The sequence below is a fragment of the Colossoma macropomum genome, unplaced genomic scaffold (genome assembly GCF_904425465.1).
Source record: "Colossoma macropomum unplaced genomic scaffold, Colossoma_macropomum, whole genome shotgun sequence".
Taxonomy (NCBI): domain Eukaryota; kingdom Metazoa; phylum Chordata; class Actinopteri; order Characiformes; family Serrasalmidae; genus Colossoma; species Colossoma macropomum.
In genome coordinates this window covers 12955947-12974121 of record NW_023494796.1, presented here as the reverse complement: position 1 = coordinate 12974121, position 18175 = coordinate 12955947, and positions in this window count along the sequence as shown.

Here is an 18175-nt window from a genome sequence, read left to right as displayed (position 1 = left end):
ACTGTCCGCCTCCTTCATTTGTGTTGAACTTTCACATTCAGGATGCTGTGGACTCATATTTCTTTAAACGAAGCTGCACCTGTGTAGGGTCAGACTGAGTAATCTTTAATCCTAATAGAGTGAAATGAACAATGAAAAGTATTTTGATTGGCTGCAAACTGTTTACTTTAAAAACAAACCGCAGAGGAAAGTTCAACTTCATGTGGGTTTTTAAGAGCATGCAATTACACATTACACCTGAATGAACAATGTGTGGAGGATATTATTATTAAGTGCTGTCAAGTTGGTTCAGACTTCAGTGACCATATGGGTGGTGATTCTACAGAATGTTGTTTTTTTTGAGTCTTCAGGCTCAATAATTAATTGTTAAGAATACAAGTAACATTACAAAATTGCTATACAGTTCACTCTTTAATAGGCGGTGATTCTGAACACGACACTAGTCCTGGAAGCCCCCCATACTGCATGTTTTATAAAATATTTTTTTGTTATATCACCCACTCCTAATGCTGAGTGATATTGATAAAATTAAATATCAATATTTTCCATATGTATCATGGTATATCAATATTTTGTGATACAAATCTGACAGCTTCCTCTTGAATGGATGGTTTTGTGTTTTTTGTTACTCTTAAAATTACACTGAGTCTCACCCACCATTGTAGACTGTGACCAGGCATAAAATTGGCCACATTTACAGAAAGGATTCATTTATTTAGTTTTTATGGTTTATGAACCACTCTGTCAAAATAATCTGGAGCTCCCCAAAAAGACACACATTACAGGTAAAGTTATCGTCAAAGTTGTCATTTTTTTTTGCTAAAAAAAAAGTTTATCACATCACAAGAAGCCGTGAGCTGTAATGTGAAAGACTGCTTTAGTGTTAATGTTTACATTTTCAAAGCTTGCCTTTTGTTTTGATGTTTTTGTTTTCAGGTCTGTAAAAACTTGTCACCCCCCCGTGAGCTGTTCTGAATATTGGTGTAAAATAGACATGCTTTTGAATAATACAAATGTTGATATTGATAGCTAACTTTTCTGATTTATTAATTTTTCACAATTGCTTATTGTCTGAGTCCTAATTGCCCACCTCAGGCAGAAAAGGTCTAACAGCATTTATAAATACTTAGTGCATCAGTGTTTTGTCTGCATTTAGACCCAAACATTGTAAATCACAGTGTTCAGACTGGCTCTTGTGATCGTCTTGTGGAAGTGCAGCTGATGTGCGTGTGTGTGGGGAGAAAAACAACGCTGTAATAAACCTTTCCCTACACACTCGGGGCACCAGGTGCTCGGCTGTGTCTGATCAAAAACCTGCCTGTGAATCTAAAAGCCTATGCTAAACTACTTGAAACAAAACTGCTTTAAAAGTTTTCACAGACCCTTGGCTCATGGAGGCCCTTTGTGGCTGCCTACCTTTGCTTAGTACATGGGTCACATGTTTAGAAGAACCTTTTGTCCCATTTCAACAAAAAATCAAACCACCTTAGGAGCCACAACATTTTATGTCCGTTTTATTCGTGTAACATTTTAACATGTTGCTGTTAATGCATCTTAGTATGTGCTAATGTAGTATAGGCTAAAAAACATAATTACAGGCTAGTATAGGCTAAAAAACATAATTTAATATAAACAAAGACGTAGACTTACATTTCTCTGTTTTAAGCTTCCGCCACTTTTCTCACATCTCTGGCAGGGTACTTTTCTACAAAGGTAGAATGGTTTCTTGTAAAATATCCCTTAATGTTCAGTTTGGTGGTAGACAGTTTCTTATTGCAGATTCAACATATCAGGAAACCAGCTAGAGAGCATTTAAATGCAAGCGAATCTGTCCATTCATCTCTAAATTCTCGATGTTTGTCTTGAATCTTTCTCTTCTTTGCCTTTTCATTAGCTACTAGCTTGGCGAGATTGCTGTTTGTGACCAACAGTGTGTGTGCCGATCGTCAGTTTTAAAGGTCAGGGAATTAGCGCAGTTAGCAGTAAAAGAGCCGCACGCGGCTCTGGAGCCGCATGTTCCCGACCCCTGGCTTAGTGTAAAGACCACCTCTGCCTTAAAGCCCGTATCTCTTTGGGTTGTATTTTTTCTCTCTTATGATGTTTATGTGGTTTTACCTACTAAAACTAGTCATCATTCATTTTAGATGACCATTTCCCAACCTCTCTTTATGCCTTAAAACTACTTTTTACATGTAAACACTACTGATACATGTAAATGAGCTCTGTTCTGAGTGGCTGCCCTCCTGTAGCGCATGGTTTGTGCTGAGACACTCCCTATAACTTCAGTGTGAATGGGCAGGGCTAAACTGCTGTATTCTGATTGAGTGGATATAATAAAATGAGTTGGTTTTTGTGACATCACAAAACAATGAATTCATAACAGGCTGTTTTTGCAGTTTAGTTTCCATATAAGAATGGTATGAAGTGGGGAGTGAACAGTACCTTTAGAAACTTTAACAAGGTTTATATACTGCATACTACAAAATGTGAGGAATATATGTTTTCCATTATATGGACCCTTTAAAAGTGGAAGGTCATGACCCCAGGCTTAATAAACAGACATATAGTTTCTTCACAGGCAGAACTCCCACTTCAGTTTTTTGGCCTACATGGAGCTACAGGAGCTTCTAGATTATTTAAAACCAGCTTCAGCACTTTCTGAATTACAATGTGTTTCACACAGCGTCTGAGTTCACTGCTTATTGTCTTTAAATAAGACGTTGACGCAGAGTGTTGGTATATTACTCAGCATGTTTTCTGCTGTTGGGGTGATATGCAGAGTTTTTGTTGCTCTTTAGCTTTATTGGTATTCAGAGCAGCATTCTGGCTGAGAGGACCTCTAACAGCGCTGTATGTGTGAGTAGAGAACTCAGTGGTCGGTTTTCCTCCATTTTTATCTCTCCACATGAACACCAGCTCACTGTTTCTCTCATTCTCCTGGATTTGTTTTTCTCACAGTGAATGCTGTGTGGATTTTACTGTGTGTTCATGAGTGGAAAATTACTGAGCGTCCAAATGAGCAATAAAACACAGAGCAGCACAGAGATACATATATGCACTTGCATATGTATATATATATATATATATATATACATATATATATATATATATATATATATGTTACTTGCACTGCCCTTTCTTTCTTTCTTTCTTTCTTTGCCTTGATCTGTTGGCTTTGCCTCTATCTTCATCTCTCTCAGCTCTCTTTTTCAGCTCTTTTTCACTTTCTTAGCTCTCTTTTTCAGCTGTCTCTCTCAGCTCTCCTTTTCTCTTTCTCAGCTCTATCTCTCTTTTTCCTATATTACAGATTCAAAATGTATTACAGCATATTATTTGCCATTTAATCACTTTTTCTTGTTGTTCTTAAAATGTTGAGTACAATATCTTTTGTTGTCTGTAATATTTACATTTATATTGTATAACGTTATTCTGCCTTAAATCCTTAAGTCATCCATCCACTTCCATCAAACAGTGATCAAAGTACTGTACCACAGGGCTCTAACTCAACTCTTTATACTCTCTCTCTCCCTCCGTCAGAATGACCCTGGTGTCTAATTTTAAACTCCAGTGGTCAGCATAGTCAGTGCTGGATTTATCATGGAGAAACTCTAATCCTACTGAAGGGATAAAGACACTATTAGCAATGTTACGCTTTGTCCTGACAACAAGCAAGTGTTAAAATAAACTCAAAAAGTAAACAAACTGCAGACCTATTAGCTGATAGCTTGAGACTTCAACAATAAATTGGGAGTGTCATCTTCAATGAAAATACATTTTTTTAAAGATTAGATATTGTAACTACACATTTTACATTTGTGTAGCACATTTATACGCAATATCAGTAGCTTACAGAGGATAACAACAACAAAAAACCTGTTAATATCCTCATAAAAATAGTGAAGGGCTCTCTTTTCTGTACTTCATGAAATAGCTTATCTTTCTCCAATATTGTCTAGTCTTTGATTGGCTGGACCAGATGCATTAGTGTTAAGTAATGAGGAGGCAGCATTTTTGATGCAGTTTGAAACAAAACTCTGCTACACAGACCTCAGTGGATTGCCACTTCAAAAAACACCTACAAAGTGCGACAAAATAAACCAATGTTTAATTGGTGAAAACGATTCGTTGATTTCCATGTAACTTGCCGTTTTAATACAGAATTCAGTGGATGTGTGTGGCCATATGTGTGTATATCCATTATTTTATAAAGAAGCTCAGCCAATCAGATTTCAGAACCAGAACTATCTGTGTTATAATGGGGTTTGTGAGAGTTTGAAATTGATTTGGCCCCACAGTGAGTCATCATGGCCGCAGCAAAGCGCTAAGCACATTTATTTGTTTATTTATTTATTTATTTCCACACGTTGAAGTGTGTAAAGGGATAGACATGCTTCTTGCTTCTGTTACATTTCTCTCACTTTCTTCTGCTCTCTTTCTCTCTTCTCTCACTCTTTCTTGCTCTCTCTTTAGTAAAATGGAATGATGTGATTTCTTTCTCTTGTTTCTCTCTCTCTCCGTCTATCCCCTCTTTACCTCTTTAACTCTCTCTAATCAGCTCTCTTTCTTTCTCAGCTCTCACGTTCTCAGCTGCTGTATCTTTCTGTTTTCTCTCTCCTGTCTCTCTCTCCTCTATTCCTGCTTGTCTGTCTCTCTCTTTCTGTCTGTCCCTCTCTCTGCTGTCCCTCTCACTGCCCCTCTTTCTTAGCTCTCTGTCTTTCTCTCATTTCTGTCTCTCTTGTCTCTTTCTCTCCTCTCTTTCTGCCTCTCTCTCTCTCCTCTCCTGTCTCTCTTTCTCTCTCTCTCTCTCTCTCTCTCTCTCTGTCTGCTAGTAGGTTTCTCTGAGTAGTAGTAGTAGTTGTGTGTATGTGTGTGTGTGTGTGTGTGTGTGCTGCATTAAATTTCTCTTTTAACACAAGGACACACACACATGCAGAGTGTGTGTGAGATATGAGTGTTGCTACTATAGCGACCGTTTTTGCCTGGCTGTAATAGACATCCTTTATTCAGCATCACTGTTGCCATAGTGCTGTTGCTATGGAAGATGCTCTGTTCCCTTTGCTTCATTAAGAAAGAGAGAAATAGAGAGGTGTAGTTTCTAAAGCTGCCAGCAGGAGGAGCCTTGCCTCCGCACTGCAGCATACTGTACATGAATAATGGACTGCACTGTAAAGAAAACACAGTGTTCAGTAGAGCTGGAGATTTTTTTTCCCGACACCAATATTGAAACCTTGAGTATCAGCCGATATTAAGCCAATATTTTTTTTAAAAGTGACTGCAACCTATTATTCCCCATGGCACACAAACTTGAGTATTCTATTGCTTTTACACAAAAGTTTTGCAAAAGTAAAGAAAAAAACAAAGAAACCATAAATATTGTTAAGAATTCCTTCCAAAAGTAGAACTTTTATGTGTTACAGATACAGCCACAAAGATGGGCCAATATCAGGTTCAGCTCAGCCTAATATTTACCAGATGAACCTGAATGTGTTTTTGTTCCAGTCAGTCTGTAAAGTTTTTTACAGCTCATCTTGTTTGTTGAATTATTATTTTTTGTCATATTAAAAACATTTAACTAAACTTTTGATGGGCAGTGCATGCATACATATTGTGTTATAGTATTGTAATTTAATCTAATGTGTACATTTTACTTGTGTACAGTACTTTGTTTTGCACCATGTTGTTCACTTTTACTTTGTAATCCTGTTGACAAGAGGTGTGTAGAGTATGCTAAAGCCACACTCATGCAAAAGTATAGTTCTTCTGGAAAATAATGATCGTAGTAGACGTAAAACCAGCCTCTCAAAAACCACTGTGAGGGTCCTAAAACTTCTGGAGTGCTCAGTTCCCCTGTAGATCTGCTGGGGAAATTCTTGGTCCATCCAGCATATGTTAGCATAGGAATTGAAGTTTGTTAGACTCAGTTCTTCTTTTTTTGGATCCTTTCTGTCCAATAAAGCATATAGCTCCAAAGAGCTGTGAACAATCTTAAAGCAAAACAAGAGCTGAACCAACACAGCAGAATGAAATTAAACTCAAAAAAGAGAATTAGGAACTTAATCACTGAAACAGGACTGAGGGAAAAGCAGATTACTTTACTCTCTAATATACTTGAGTAGAAGAAACAGTATTAGCATTTGAAAACACTTAGGAAAGTACAAATGCTTTAAAAAGTTGCTTAAGTACCTGCTGTCACTGAATAAATGGAGCATGTTACTGCCCTGTTCTGTAAACACAGACCCTGGATGAACATAATTTTATTCCATTATATACTTATATACAGATGATGGGAAAAGTTTTTCTTGGCTCTTAAAGCAATAATTTGTCCAAAAAAAAAATTTGATTTCACCAGTTTCCCCACTTAATACCTTAATACATACTGCTACATTAATAATGTAGCTGATCAGCCACGACATGTTTAGCGTCTGAAATTTCTGGAAGAGCATAAGAATATGGCCTAAAAATGGACTAAAGCAGACCATAGACAAAATGTAAGCTTTAATAGATGGTTGCTACAGCTTTAAGCTATGCCAAGATACTTGAGACTGTGCCACTGAATTAGCATGATGAATGACAGTGAAACCACTCCACTTGGAACATCTTGCTTCAAAGGATGTGGCTAAGTTAACTACCACATCTGGCCACCCAATTAAGTCTTTCTTAGTTACAGTTAATTCACTAGATTTAGAGTAATATGTAGCAAAAAACAAATGCAATTGAGTTAATATAATACGTTTAATGGAAAAACGTCTAACAGGCCAAAAGTACATATTCATATAGCAAAAAGCAGCCACATTGAAGCCTGAATTTTTCAATACTTTAGTTCATATTTACTGATAAAAGTATACTATACAGTGTCAGAAACCTCATAGTCAAAATGTGTGATGATTTAGGCATGTATTTAGCATTTAAGTCTAAGTTACATAGACCTTGTAGCTCCAGTGCTAAAACTAAAAAAGCAAACTTCAGACACCAAACATGTCTTGGTTGATCGACTACACCTGAGGTAAGGAGGAGGAATTGTGTAAATTTGATTATTAACTGAACTATCGGTTTAATCAGAGACTGCAAGCTGAATTTGCTTGTATCTGCTGATGAATTTATTCGTTGTTATTTCTATTTTGACAGCGCGGATCCATAACCCACAGTAGCTCATTTGTAGGATGACAGCAGCCTCGTCTGTGCATGTAAACGCAAAGAGAAGAAATGTAGCACCTGCCAGCGTTGCTGCGGTGTTAAATAAAGCCTGCAGGGTAAGTTATGACAGTGCAACAGTGTATGAATCACAGAGAGCTTAAATAAAACACTGTGTTTGTGTTCGTAATGCATGTACAGAAAATGTAGCCTTGCTGGTTTTGTTATTTAGTTCTGTTGCTGTCGATCTATAATTCTTACACTGCATTCATGCAGACATGGATGCAGCTCCCTCTTCATTTGGCTGCATATGAGCATTGCGAGGGCATTCCTATGAAATCTAACTTAAACGGGCTTGCTAAGTTGATGCTTATGTAATTATTGCATTCTGAATATTTAAAATGTATGCATCATTAAGCTGATATTTTCTAAAATGTTGATCAGGTTAAGATTGTGTTTGGGGGTGTTGAGGTCATAGATTATCACTAGGAGCCAACATAAGTAATTTCAGTACATTAACATTCAACCGATTGTCTTCTTACTTGTATTTAAAATTTTATAGGTAAACAGTGTAAAAGTTGTAAAATTATGAATATATAGTACTTCATGGATTCCTAAATGCATCTAAAGCTGAATTCCAGAGGTCACCTGTTATAAAGATGGAAAACACCTTGTTTTAAATATGTAAAACAAGTGGACATGGCTTTGGAATGCCTGTTCATCATTTAGAGAAGAAACAGTCAAGAACCCACACCAACAAGATCCAATGCACATGTTTACAGTAACAACTTTCAAAGCCAGAGGTTAAAATGTTCATTACCTATTTTTTTACTTAGTATTATTTATTTCCTTTAAAGAATTTCATTAAATCAGTCAATGTTAAAAACATGTAAGTTAAAGAGTGTATGGAACTCGGCTGTGTAGAACATGTTTGACTTTCGAAAACCGAAAGTACCACTTTCAAACATGGTGAACTGAAGATTTTCAGTGGCTGAAATTTTGTGCTTCCCTGGTTTAAATAGCTTTTGGTGGAGTGCTTTCATGCTGCATGGGGTTGTTTAAAACGAATGTTTCATGTTGTGCTGCAGACACTGAAACACCACCTGCCTTCTGAATGGCTACATTAGGTGCTAGCTGTAGCAAACGTTTTTAGCCATTGTGCTGGAGATAAGTTTATGTTTTGAGTTTTGCATCTCAGCACAGTTCCATTCACAACTGATCTGCTCGGTCATGCACAATACTGTTGCAATAATCGTAATAATAAAAATAATAATGCAATTAATACAGTCACAAGTACTTTTTAATAGGTCATATTATGGAAAATCAAGTTTTCCTCACTCTTTTAAATGAAGTTTGGTGTAGTTTGTAAACACTTGCAGTTTCAAAACATACTCTTCACTCTTAAGTCCATACAGTCCATATTTGGCAACTAAACTGCAAAAACAGGCGGTTTTGAATTAATAAAACATATGTACATCTATCCACATCTTCAGCTTTCAGCAGTTTAACACCAGTTTGATTTTTAAAGGAGGCATAATACAGGGCAACCAATCAGAATAGAGCCATTCTTAAAGGCACAGTAACAAAAACAGCCTGTTTAAATCAAAGGAATTAAAAGAGGTTGGAAAATAAATTACAACTGTTTTAAGCTACATAAAACCACACAAAAACATGAAGATCTAGGATATGTCATTTTAAGTGCTGCTATTTCTTGACATATAAACTGATAGATGTCTCAACTAGTGTTGTAAATCTAGATAACGAATTGATGCAACGTTCACCAAGGAGCTTCTTTGCCTGTCAAGCGGGTCAGCATGCCTCTTTTAAAGATTTTTTAGTTTGTGCTGTAAAACAGAACTGACAGCTTTCTAGTTTATTTAACTCTAACAGTGTGTAGCTTTATACGTCATCATCGTCCTGTACATGATGAACTCAGACACAGATATGATTTAGCTTTCTAGTAAATGAGATAAGATATATGTCCCCCATTTCCCCTGTATGTACCGCTCCAGCATTCTTTGCCAGAAGCCCAGCACTCATCCTCACAGAGTTCTGAGATCTCTTGCTCTTTTTTATCTCACTGATTCAGATAATCAATGAAGTCTTTGATTTATCTGGATTAGGCAAGTTAGATTAGATCTGGAAGTGACCGCTGCTGGGCTGCAAAATCTCCAGCAGGAGGATTTAGTGTCCACTGGTCTTTTTCAAACCGAAGTGATAGAGAAGAGGAGACTTTAATGTTATAAAATCAGTTCCTGTGAAGAATAACAAAATAAATTTTACTCTCAGAGGGTCTCTTTGTTTCTCTCTCTCTCTCTCTCTCTCTCTCTCTCTCATTATCTCTCTCTCTCTTTCTCTCTCCCCCTCTATCTCCCATCCACCCCCACCCTCTCTCTAATGCTATAAGTCATCCAGCACTGGAGCTTCTTCGGTTTTAGATCTTCAGTATTACATACTAGCATGGGTTTGATGAAGTGTGAGTTTATCTGAAACTTAGTCCAACAGTCTAAAACAGTTAAATCAAACACACCTGTTTTAACTCAGCACTTACGTAACAGGTTTAGAATGTTTGAGTTGGAAATCACCAAACTGTGTTGGACTAAGGTCTGGATAGCCCCGTGGGGCCTGACATAATCTCATAACAGGAGATCATAAGTGACTTTTTTTGCATATGCACCCTGCATATATCACTCCCCCATCAATGGAATTTTTTTTAAAATACATTAAAAACAAAAACCAACAATGTGTCAGACATAATGCAACATGTTCATAACCATTTAGTGTAATCACTTTCTGTCAGGGAGCTTTTAGAGGTGGACATTCAGTTCCTATCACCACCACTGTGAACAATTTAGACTCTTTAAGTTACATCAAACCATTCTGAATGACTTTATTTGCATATTAACCAGTTAATTATGCAGACATTTTGAAAAATCCTCTTGGGCATTCCCTTTTTAAATAACTGACTGAAGGTCAATGTGGGTAAATCAGCATTTCTAAGTCCTGTTTCAGTGTATAGACCTAGATGTTGATGTTCAAGTTCTCTAATGTTTTCTTGTGTGCTTGGTCAAAGATTAGCTGGAGAAAGGATTTAGCGAATGTGCTGATTGAATAAGAAATGAAGTAGAGCATGACCGTCAGACTGGCAGGCAGAAATTTAGAAATCTGAAACCTGGTAGCTTATACTTTCAGCTATAGCATCTGATTCAGCCAGAAGTGTGAGGTCTGAAATCAACCTGACAATGACTTAGAAGACTCTGAAGTGGCTCTCTACTTGTAGGGCAGCAGAGCAGAAATCATACCACTTCATGTCATACAGTACTACTAAAAAACATAGTAAGCCATAAAGGCTAGAGGTATAGAGAAAACCTCCAAAAAGTATAAAGGGGGGTGAGGGGGTGGGGGGCTGATTCAACAAGATGCAAAGAAATGAAGAAATGAAAGTGCACGATGTTTGGATTTGAGAGCAAGGAACCGCAGGTCCAAAGTGCAGAAGTGATAAGTAGTCAGTTGATTCAGTCTATTAATACAGTCACTCCAGTTCTCAACAAAACTACAGTGTGTATTTTAAAGAGATGAACCATGTTAACTGTTGTTTGAAAATATGCGTCCTCTCACTGTAACTGTGATTGGGCAGGGGGCGTGAGCAGGGGGGGATGTAAATTGGGTAAAAATTGAAAAAAAAAGTTAATTAGTGGAATGTTTATCTTTGTGTCCTCTGTAATGCTTATTCAGCTAATGAGTTATGTTGTGATGAGGGATTGCGGGGTCTGAGTAGCCTTATTTGGTACAAGGCCAATATAACTAACTGGAGAAATTCCATGTTTCATAGTTTTGAAATCTTTACAATTTCCATTTTATAGTTTTGATATCTAAAGTCCGTGAAACATATCTATAGTTTTGGAAGTAGCAAAAAGAAAAGAAAACCTGTTCTATGTAGTAAATGTGTCCAAATCGTACCACATCTGTGAGTGCAATACAGTGAAATACAGTATACCAGAGGGTCTCTGAGCTAGCTGAGTATTTTCTCTACAAGATAGGTGGGGGTAGGGGATTTGAAACATGATATTATAGGTTAATATTATTTTTCTTACCTGCTAAATTTTAAATAATGAAAATGTAAATGAAAAATTTCATTAATAGTGTTGATAATAATTCTGGTGTGTGATGGAACCATGAGTGCTCTACTGCGGACGTAGTGGTGAGAAGAACAGTGATTTTTTTGTACATATAGCATAATTGTAGACATTGCTTTGACACACCTGATCAAGCTCATCCCCAAATGACCTGGTGTTTGGTCACTGGGTGAAAAAACAAGGAGAATTTTAAACTGCCCAGGTCCCTGCAGGGCAGCTGATGAAGAACATCAATCTTTCTATTATCTTAATGGGCACAGTGTGACTTTTTCCTTTCACTTGCTTTCCAGAGCCTCTTATTTATGGCCCTGTTGCTCCTTGAGCTTTGCTGATTTTTGCAGTGCACAAAGAACAACAAGGCAGTCCTCTGTTTTGTTTTATGGTTAAAATAGTTCAAATGTTTACTTACAACATCATAACTGTTTAATAAGGGTTATCAGGGGTTACCTGTTCAAAAAGCACTACTTGACTAGGCACTATTTATCATAGTTAACCCAATACCATATGTTATCATAGTTCACCCATTAGTCCATATGTCAAATGTTGAATGTTCTTTGATCCATATGTTCTCATAGCACAGGTCTGAAGAAATGTTTAGAATCAATCAAACCGTATCCACTGAGCAATATCTGACACACAGGTGAGTCTTGATTTTCACAAGAAATGGAAATGTATAACTGCTTTTCATCAGCATTCTATGAAAACTGATATCATGTTTCTTAATGACATCACCTAGAGGTAACATGTACAGAAAAGCAAAGGCCCTAAAACTGAACCCTGTGGGACTCCACAGGAAATGTAAATTTTTTGATAAATTTTCTCTTCCACAGAAATACATCACTATCAAGAACACAAGAATGTAAACTTGAATGGGATGCTGATGTGATGCTTGCTATTTTTTTTTGGAGCAATTACTTCATAGACAGCTTAACATAAAGTGAAATAAACATAAGAATCTAATCTACTGGCATTTATGCTAGCGGCCATGGAATCTTTGCTCATCTTTTTGCACTCAACAGTAAAAGAAATGCCAGTTTGATCTGGGAAGATCAGTTTAAAAAGCTGTTTTTCCAGTATCTTGGTTAAACAAGTCTCAGGATTAGGACAAGTCTTTTTGTACTAGTGCAGCGCTACCTGCATTATCCACCTGTAGTAGGTTCTTTGCTGTTGTGACGTAATGATGTTTTGTCCCATAGCCAGTGACTTCTATTTTGTCCAGAAATAAACTTTGGATTTTGCAACTTTGTTATAGATTAAATCTTTTTTTTTCTTTTAGCCAAAAACCAAAAGTGCCATTCTCAGCTGAAATGTTTCAGGGGCCAAAAATGTGGTGAATCCCTATTAAAAATGAATTTAAATATTTCTGTTAGTGTGATGTATTGCAATTTGTATTTTCTTTTTTCCACCCACTTTTCCCTCAGTTTATTCATTAGCCCCATTTGCCATCTAGGTCTTTGTATATCATAGGATGCTATCAACCACTGGACTAGTGGACCAGTCTATGCAGCCCATATTATTCATTTTCCACTGTCACAGCTCAGTTGTCCTCCCAGCTCAGCTCTGTGTGACAACTTGGCACTGGGTGAACATTTCTTTTCTGAAAGTTGTCTCTGCCAGCCGGTCCTGCCACCCTGGAGAGTTCTACAGCTGGACACTGGCCCTGGCACTCTGGATCACGGATTACACATGGCGCCTGTGGCATGGGCTGCATCTCAAATTTGTGTTTCAGAGGCATGCTGTGATAGTTTTCCTTACGGTCAGAATGGCTTACTCTCTGAACCCATTTATATGGTTAGGATTTCATTTACCCTAGTTCACAGATATTAATTCAGCTCAGCTAGCTCTTGAAAAAAGTAGAGAGATCAACTGACTACAAAAGTAATCATAGTTGCAGCCCCACTATAGAGCACTATCTAAAATTTGTTAAAGTTAGCCTAACTAACTAATACTAGCCATCTAATAGCATGCTATGCGTTTTAATTGATTGACTATTCTAGGTATTATGTTTATGTTTCAGTGAGAAATAAATGATACAAGAAATTGTATGAAGGGTTGGGGTATGGGGATGATGAGAAGGGCTGACTCATTGGTAGGGGTATGGGGATGAGGAGACACGGCTGGTTAGTTGGCAGGGGTATGGGGACTGGGAGATATGGCTGGTTCATTGGTAGGGCTATGGGGATGAGGAGACGTGGCTGGTTTGTTGCTAGGGATATAGGGAATGGGGAGATAGGGCTGGTTGACTGGTAGGGGTATGGGGATGGGTAGAAAGGGCTGGTTCGTTGGTAGGGGTATGGGGATGGGAAGACAGGGCTGGTTTACCTGTAGGGTAATGGGGACAGGGAGACAGGGCTGGTTCATTGGTAGGGGTATGTGGATGGAGACAGGGCTGGTTCATTGGTAGGGGTATGGGGACAGGGAGACAGGGCTGGTTCATTGGTAGGGGTATGGGGAGATGGGGCTGGTTCATTGGTAGGGGTATGGGGATGGGGAGACAGGGCTGGTTCATTGGTAGGGGTATGGGGACGGGGAGACAGGGCTGGTTCATTGGTAGGGGTATGGGGATGGGGAGACAGGGCTGGTTCATTGGTAGGGGTATGTGGATGGGGAGACAGGGCTGGTTCATTGGTAGGGGTATGGGGATGGGGAGACAGGGCTGGTTCATTGGTAGGGGTATGTGGATGGGGAGACAGGGCTGGTTCATTGGTAGGGGTGTGGGGATGGGGAAACAGGGCTGGTTCTTTGGTAGGGGTATGTGGATGAGGAGACAGGGCTGGTTTATCGGTAGGGATATGTGGATGAGGAGGCAGGGCTGGTTCATTGGTAGGGGTATGGGTATGGGGAGACAGGGCAGCTTTATTTGTAGGGGTATGGGGACAGGGAGACAGGCCTGGTTCATTGGTAGGGGTATGAGGATGAGGAGACAGGGTTGGTTCCTTGGTAGGGGCATGAGGATGGCTAGACACAGCTGGTTCCTTGGTAGGGATATGAGAATGGGGAGACAGGCCTGGTTCATTAGTAGGGGTATGGGGACAGGGAGACAGGGCTGGTTCATTGGTAGGGGTATGGGGACGAGTAGACAAGGCTGGTTCATTGGTAGGGGTATGTGGATGGGGAGACAGGGCTGACTCATTGGTAGGGGTATGGGGACAGGGAGACAGGGCTGGTTCATTGGTAGGGGTATGGGGACGGGGAGACAAGGCTGGTTCATTGGTAGGGGTATGGCGACAAAGAGACAGGGCTGATTCATTGGTAGGGGTATGTGATGGCGAGGAGACAGGGCTGGTTTATTGGTAGGGCTATGGGGATGGGGAAACATGTCTGGTTGATTGGTAAGGGTAAAGGGATGGGGAGACAGGGCTGGTTCATTGGAAGGGGTATGTGGATTATGGGGAGACAAGGCTTGTTCATTTGTAGGGGTACAGGGACAAGGAAAGAGGGGTGGTTCATTAGTAGGAGTATGGGGACGGGGAGACAGGGCTGGTTCTTTGTTGGGGTATGGGGATGATGACGGTGGCAGGGACAACTGAATTTGTATGAACAGCTTGCTAAATTTTCGCCTGCGTTGATTAAATTTTGCCTAAAAAAGGAGAGAAATGTAAACACGTAACTAATGTGAAGGGAGGAAAAGTAGCCTGTTTTACTATGAACTAAGCTAACAGATCCATTTTGACCATTCATGGACTATAACCGCCTTTCTTTATGAAAAATCGGGTGAGATACTGTCGCTCTTTCTTTTCTCTCTCCTGTCTTTCTTTTCAATTTTGGAGGCCAGATTTTTCTTCAGGAAGCTGAGACATGATGCTCCACCAGCACGCCTCACTCACTGATAGCAAATATTTTTTGCGCCTGATTTTGGAGCAGAACCGAACCATTTCATGTAATGAAGGTGGGGATTCGGCAATACCAAGGCTAATAACTGCATTAATATCTTTGAATCAAGGTAAATGTTACAGGTTTATGCTTAACTAGTGGTAAAGTTAGTTGAAATTAGCCTAGCTAGTAAACGCTAGCCAACTGTCTAATAACAATATTGCTTACACAACCCATACCCACATAAGATAAAGCAGAATGTCATGGACTTTAAAATTATTTTTTATCATTGTACAGTATCTGTTTACCACCTCTACGCTTATGCTAATTTCAGCTAGCTCTGGGATTTGCTGTGTCATGTTAGTGCCAAGATAACAGTGGCCTACATTTACTTTCCCACATTGAGTTTAATCACTGAACCAGTAAATCTTAGTATTAGTATCTTTTAGTAAATTTCAACTTGATATTAGAGGAGCCTGTAATCTTTTGAAAGAAAAGCTGTTTGTGTATATGTTAAAATTCTTTAAAATGTATTTTAGATGCAATTTAACTCCTAATGTGTTTGTGCATGTAGGTAATATTTAGAAAAGAGGATATACTGCTGTCAATATGTAGTCTTGTAAAAATAAAGTTTTGCACTGAATTTAAAAATACAGTACAATATGCCATTACCGTGAACAACCTTTGCAGTATGAGTACTGTACATATTAATTAGAGTAACTACCTGGTGAAGTTATTAAAAAAAATATTTATAAAGTTATTTTAAAAATATTACAGTCCAGCAGTGTTTTTTTTGGGTTTTTTTTCGCATCGCCAGACATGAACCTATATCGGATTGATAGTGAATCGCCCTGGAAACGTTAGTAAACCACGTCCCTCTGTAGATTTGACCTATTTTTTCCATGCATGCTGTCAAACACTCCGCTTGCCCGCCTTCATTTCATGCCTGCTTTACGTCCCCATTCTGCTTAACACAAGTTCCACCCGCTACAGGCTTGTTTTCATTCATTTACCATCCAGCCCCTGCCTTCTGGCCCATTAGTCATTTCAGCTGTGGAAAATGAATTTGTGATGAGTGTTTCTCATCTCTGCTGTGCTATGGGAACACAACTACCTCTCTCTGTCTCTGTCTCTGGCTACAGCTATAACTATATTCTCTCTGAAGTTTTCAGGCATTTGGATGCTGTTTTTTTTGAAGCTGCTGATAAAAAGGTTGGTGGTATTTCATGGAATGGACATTTGGACTCTCTTTTTTCGGGCAAGCACAAGTGGGTCATTCTCACAAAACAGCCTTGAACCATGCCCATAAATATTTGAGTGTCAGTCAACACACAGATAAACAGCATTCTTACAATTTATTAGATCAACTGGAGTTCTGTTTTAACCCTAATTCTCATTACTGCAGTGTGTCTACGTATCTGTACCGACATGTATTTTTTTGTCCTTTTAATTATTAGAACAAAGAGTTTCTTTTGACTCCTTTAACGTTACACACTCTAAAGAAGTGACCCAAAACAACAAAAAGTGGCCCAAATTAAAAGAAAAATGTGTCGGTGTGTTGTGGTAATAAGACAAATTTGCAAAATTAGAAATTATTTAAGATATATATTATATAAGATATGTAGTTTTAATATTTAGCTTTAAAATATGTAGTCCACCAACAGTAAGTAAAGTTGGGGAAAAATAAATATTATTTAAAGATTTATCTCAGAATCTTGTGTTGCAGTAATGAGACTTTGGCCACTTAAGTTGTAAAATAGTACTAAAAGTCTTTCAGGTTTATTTTTAATTATTGAAGCAGGTATCCAAAAAAGGGAACCTTAAGTTTTATTTATTTTTTTATTTTTAAGTTCCTAGTTTTTGTCATGTTGCATGAAAATAATCCAGCCACAGTTTAGTGCTATAGCTCTGTATTATATTTTGTATTATGTATATTGCTAATTTGCTTAAACACAAATTTAGGGGCAATAGGGCAAAATTGCTATCTCACAGAAGTTCAAGACATTTCTAAGATACCTGATATGCATCACGATATTTAGTTTTTCTGAGGTTTGATAACTTAATAGATAAAAAATACTATCAAAAACTATACTGTACTGCACTGAATAAATAAGACTGTTTATGCTCTTAATGTAATGAAACATGCAGGTGGTCTTTGTTCTATCCATGATACAGAATAAGACGTGTGGCTTTCAAAATCTATCACACAGTTCAAATTTGAACTTAGGATACCCCGTCCTCCATCCTACTTCTACTATTATTCATGGAAAACCAACAACTCTGGCTGTGACAACTGTGTGAAACTAAATTTGAATTAAAAATAAATCAGACAGCTGATGTAATTTTGCATAAATTATTCAGTATCTACTACAAATTATTCAGTAACTACTAAGCATTTTTCAGTACATACAATGAATCATTTAGTACATACTATGAATTAGCATCTACTACGAATGATTCAGTATGTACTATAAATTATTCAGTAAATACTATGCATTATTAAGTGACTACTATAAATTATTTAGTATCTGCCATGAATATTCGGTAACCACTGTGCATTTTACAGTAAATACTATTTTTTTAATACCTGCAATGAATTATTCAGTGACTGCTATAACATAGTGTGTAAGTACTGTAGTTATAAGAGTGAGGAACTGAATTGTGGACCCGCACACAGACTCTTAGAGTCTAAGAGTTTAAAAGTCATTACTATTCAGAGGCTCTTTTGATGTTGTAGTGCCTACATTGCCGGTAGTGATGTTTGGGTAAGCTGATGGATCAGATGAGGGTTGAGCAGTGGTGAATGTCTGAGAGCAGAAGAAGATTATTAGCACTCATGCTTTATCCCTTTTTGTGCTCTGGCAGCAGCCGGTGTTGGTGTTGTTCTGTTCCTAGGATCATCCATTTTGGACTTGTATTCTCTTACTGTCTTTTTGTGCATTTCCTCTGTGAAGTAAAGAGAAGGGATATAACCTTTAAACACATCACATCTAAACATCAGGGTATGACATGCATTTGAGCAATTAGTAGTAATATGTAATTACGTGGGGTGTCCACTGGAGGGTGCTGTCCACACAGGGTATTAAGGGCTGATG